The sequence below is a fragment of the Oryza glaberrima genome, chromosome 5 (assembly GCF_000147395.1).
Source record: "Oryza glaberrima chromosome 5, OglaRS2, whole genome shotgun sequence".
Classification (NCBI taxonomy): domain Eukaryota; kingdom Viridiplantae; phylum Streptophyta; class Magnoliopsida; order Poales; family Poaceae; genus Oryza; species Oryza glaberrima.
Window position 1 is genome coordinate 11,190,286 of NC_068330.1, and position 5,222 is coordinate 11,195,507.

General features: G+C 44.8%; 1 pseudogene; it reads left to right on the plus strand.

Moving 5' to 3' along the window:
- Window positions 1-3,008, plus strand: part of LOC127773165 (uncharacterized) — a 3,291-nt pseudogene extending 283 nt beyond the window's left edge.
- Window positions 3,009-5,222: the final 2,214 nt, after the last annotated feature.

The following is a 5,222-nucleotide window of genomic DNA, read 5'->3' on the forward strand; positions in this document are numbered from 1 at the left end:
AAGGAAATCAAACGGGCGGGGAGGAAAGGGATGCTAATGGTAACGACGTTGCGGATGATCTTGGTCAGATGTTGCAGGACGCCAAGGAGGACTGCGAAAAGGGAGCCCATAAATTGGACAAGATGTTAGAGGACCACAGAACTTCGTTGTACCCAGGTTGCGAGTAGGGGCACAAAAAGTTGGATACCACTCTGGAGTTCTTGCAATGGAAGGCAAAAAATGGGGTTAGTGACAAGGCATTTGGCGATTTATTGAAACTCGTCAAGAACATTCTTCCGGAGAGAAACAAATTGCCCGAGACAACGTACGAGGCTAAAAAGATAGTCTACCCGCTAGGACTGGAAGTTCAGAAGATTCACGCTTGTCCGAATGATTGTATCCTATATCGCGGTGAGGAGTATGAGAACCTAGAAGCATGCCCTGTTTGCAAAGCACTACGATACAAGATTTGACGAGACGATCCAGGAGAAGTTGACAGGCAGCTAACAAAGAAGAGAATTCCTGCTAAGGTGATGTGGTATTTCCCTATAATACCATGGATAAGGCGTTTGTTCAGGAACAAGGGGAATGCTAGGATGATGCGATGGCACGCTGAAGAGCGTCAACAGGACGGGATGCTGAGACACCCCGCCGATGGTTCGCAGTGGCGAAACATAGACAGAAAATTTAAAGAATTTGGAAAGGACGCACGAAACATACGGTTTGGTTTGAGTACGGATGGCATGAATCCTTTTGGAGAGATGAGCAGCGGCCATAGCACTTGGCCCGTTACGATGTGTATCTACAACCTCCCCCCCTGGCTATGCATGAAGAGGAAGTACATAATGATGCCGATTCTTATTCAAGGCCCCAAGCAACCTGGTAACGACATCGATGTGTACCTAAGACCACTGGTCGAAGATCTTAAACTGTTGTGGAAGAAGGAAGGTGTCCCCGTGTGGGACGAGGACAAACAGGAGGAGTTTAACATACGAGCGCTGTTGTTCGTAACCATCAACGATTGGCCTGCACTTAGCAACCTTTCCGGACAGTCCAACAAGGGGTACAAGGCTTGCACTCACTGTATGGATGAAACAGAAAGTACGTATCTTAAGCACTGTAGGAAGGTTGTATACATCGGTCATCGTCAATTCCTTGCAGCAAACCACCCGGTACGGAAGAAAGGCAAGCACTTCGAACATAAGGCTGACCACCCTACGAAGCCTAAACATCGCAACGGGAAAACAGTGTTTGCTATGGTTAAAGATCTAAAAGTAGTGTTCGGAAAGGGGCCTGGAAGCCAGCCTATAGAGAGCGAAGATGGTCACGCTGCGATGTGGAAAAAGAACTCTATATTTTGGGAGTTACCCTATTGGGAATTCTTGGACGTACGCCATGCAATCGACGTGATGCACCTCACTAAGAACCTTTGCGTAAACCTTCTTGGCTTCCTAGGTGTATACGGAAAGTCGAAAGATACACTAGAAGCACGTAATGATCTGAAGCATATGGAACAACGCGGCGACCTTCACCCGGAACCAAAGGAGAAAGGAAGCCATTACTTGAGTCCAGCCAGCTACAATCTTAGCAAGGCAGAGAAGGAAAGTATGTTTGAATGCTTGGAGAGCATCAAGGTACCGTCTGGATACTCCACGAATATCAAGTGAATAATAAGCACGAAGGAGAAGAAGTTCACAAACCTAAAGTCTCATGACTGTCACGTGTTGATGACACAACTACTACCAGTTGTAATAAGGGGTATCCTTCCAGACAATGTCCGGGCAACAATAACAAAGCTATGTGCATTCATGAACGCAATTTCACAGAAGGTCATCGATCCGGATAGATTAGAAGCCCTTCAGAATGATGTGGTGCAATGTCTCGTCAGTTTTGAGTTGATATTTCCACCTTCATTTTTCAATATAATGACGCATCTGCTTTGTCACCTTGTGAAAGAGATCAGTATTCTCAGGCCTGTGTACCTACACAACATGTTTCCTTTCAAGAGGTACATGGGCGTTCTGAAGAAGTATGTTCGTAACCGTGCTCGTCCAGAGGCAAGCATCGCCAAGGGTTATGGAATAGAGGAGGTCATCGAATTTTGCGTAGAATTTATTGAAGACCTTCGCCCAATCGGGGTACCTGAATCACGCCATGAAGGGAGACTACGGGGAAAGGGAACTCTCGGAAGGAAAGCAATAATGACGGTAGACAACAATTTATTCCGTAAAGCCCATTTCACGGTTCTGCAACAATCTTCATTGGTAGCTCCTTACATCGAGGAGCACTTGGCTCTAGTTCGTGCCAGGAACATCGGTAAGTCCGATGCATGGATTACACGGCATCACATTGATACTTTCCCCGCGTGGCTACGACAACATCTCATGGGTAACGAGTCGATCAACCAACAACTTGCCTTCCTGGCGAGGGGACCGTCTGGGTCGATCGCGACATTCCAGGGATATGAGATCAATGGGTACACATTCTACACGAGAGCCCAAGACATGAAGAGCACGAACCAAAACAGCGCTGTTTGTGTCGATGCCATGGGACACGATGGAACAACTGGCACGTATTACGGTGCCATCGAGGCCATATGGGAACTTGACTATGGTCCTCTCAAGGTCCCTCTGTTCCGGTGCCAATGGGTTAGGTTGACTGGTGGAGGCGTAATGATTGATGACAGTGGGATGACAACGGTTGACCTTAACAAGGTTGGATACTCGGACGAACCTTTTGTCCTTGCCAATGATGTAATGCAAGTCTTTTACGTGAAGGACATGTCTAGCAAAGGAAAGAAGGGCAGAGGGCCTGACGAGCCTAAGCGTCACGTGGTTCTCCCAGGCAAAAGAAAAATCGTCGGAGTTGAGGACAAGACTGACGAGGATTATGATCAGTTGGATGAGCAACCCCCTTTCACGGTGACGATTGACCCTAGCATCCTCCTATCAAATGAAGACACCCCTTACTCACGTAGCGATCACAAGGAGGGAACAATAGTGAGGAGAAAGTACGTGCGGTCAACCGTCACCGCCGATGTATTGCCGTAATTATTGTCTACACGATGTAAACTATTTTGGATGTATTGATTATCCATATAAATCAATTTATGTATGGCATATGTTAATTACGCACGATTATTTGAGGTTTTAACAAGTTTAAATCATGTATATGCTTGTTATATGCGATAATTACAATTTTTAAAATTTTTAAATCATGCATGTGGCATTTACATATGTTAATTAGAGTTTTTAACAATTAATTCAATATCATTCATATGCTAATTATATATGACTATTCGAATTTTTAAAATTTTCAAATCATGCATGTGGCATTCACATATGTTAATTAGAGTTCTTAACAATTAATTTAATATCCTAATTATACATGATTATTACAATTTTTATTAATTTTAAATCATGCCGTATGTATATACATATGTTAATTAGAGTTTTTAACAATTTAATATCATTCATATGCTAAGTATATATGATTATTACAATTTTTATTAATTTTAAAACGTAATATTTGCTTATTACGTTTTATCCACTTAATTTATTACAGACAGTACTAATTTTTCGTAGTAATTGTCATTAATTTTTGTACTTTAAATAAATTTAATGCATTAATTTCTATTTTACAAACACATATGTAATGGAAAATAATACTCAGTGTGCTTATCTGTAGTCCCGGTTCTTAACCCTAACCGGGTTTAAAAAAATTTTGGAAATAGCGGGAAAAGATCTTTATTCCCGGTTGATGAGAACAACCGGGAGGAAAGATATCTTTACTCCTGGTTGTTCTCATCAACTGGGAATAAAGATCTAGGGGTATATATATTCCCGATACGCGCCCTCGTCTTCTCCACCAACACGTAGAAGTTTTTGCCCGATCGATCTCTCTCGGCTTCTCCTTCACCGCCACTGCCTAGGGCATCCCCGCGCCGACGCCGCCGCCATATCTCGCCGTCGTCTCGCGCTCGTCGTCGTCGCCGCCGTCTCCGCCTCCTCCTCCACCGCCGCATCTTTGGGGTGAGAGCCGACGCCGCCTCCCTCTCATCAGCTCTCTCTCTCCGATCTTGATCTCTCTCTCTCCCTCTCGGTTGCCGCCGGCCGCCTCAACGCCGACGCCGACGCCGACGTCGTCACGACATGACGCCGCGGCGGCACGACACGATGAGACGCCACGACGCTGCCGCGGCACGGCACCGGTGCCGCGCCGCGCCAAGCTGCCACGCCGCCGCCGCGCCTCGCGCTGCGCCGCCACCGCGCAACGCCGGCGCCGCGCTTCGCCGCCGCCGCGCAACATCGCCACCGGGCCGCGCGCCACGCCGCCACGCGGCCACCGCGCCGTCCCGCCGCCGTGACAATTGGATGTGAGATTAGTATGTGACAATTGGATGGCAATCCAGGTTGTTAATTTTTTTTTATTTTTATTTTTATTTTTTTATATTATTATGCAAACATAAATACAGTACAGGAAATAAAGACAAGATGTAAATACGAATTATGTACAAGATATAAAATTAGATATTTAGAACATAGTAGGTTTATATAGAACGGTCCAGGTGTTCATTCATATACCTTGATAGGTTGAAGGTAGATCCTTCTGAAGATTACACCAAGGACTTGGTACAACACGTTCGTAATTATACAGGTACAGGACTCTCACAAGGACTCTTACATAGACTCTCACACTTAGACTCTCATGAGTCTTTTATTTAGGTTATACTATAGTACTAACACTTAGATGGAGTGGAGTGGAGTGTGATGGCTGGTGGAGAGGTGAGAGGAATGGTTGAGTGAGATGTGTTGTGTGTGAAATGCGATGCCTCTGGAATGTGATGGTGAGCCCCTTATATAGCGCTCGGTAGATAATCTTCATGATATCTCTTCTTGACTTCAAAGAGTTCATGATATTCCTTTAGACTTCATGGAGAGAATCTTTGGTGATGACGCTTTTTGACCATAGACTTATCTTATCTGGAATAGTGTAGATTCCTTATCTTGAATAGTGATCTTTGTCGGGAATGACAAGATCTTTATTCATTATCTTCGTTGATTATCATGGGTGCTGATTGCACCGTGTCGATCTCTGACGGCTCTGATTTCTGAAACCACTGAGCCAGGCTTCTGTAGTAACTTTTCTTGGGGCATTCATTTCCAAAATCTGGTTTAATTATGCGCCCTGCCCCTTGAAGTATTCATAACTTTGGTTGTAATATTTGCTGATAAAAATCCTTG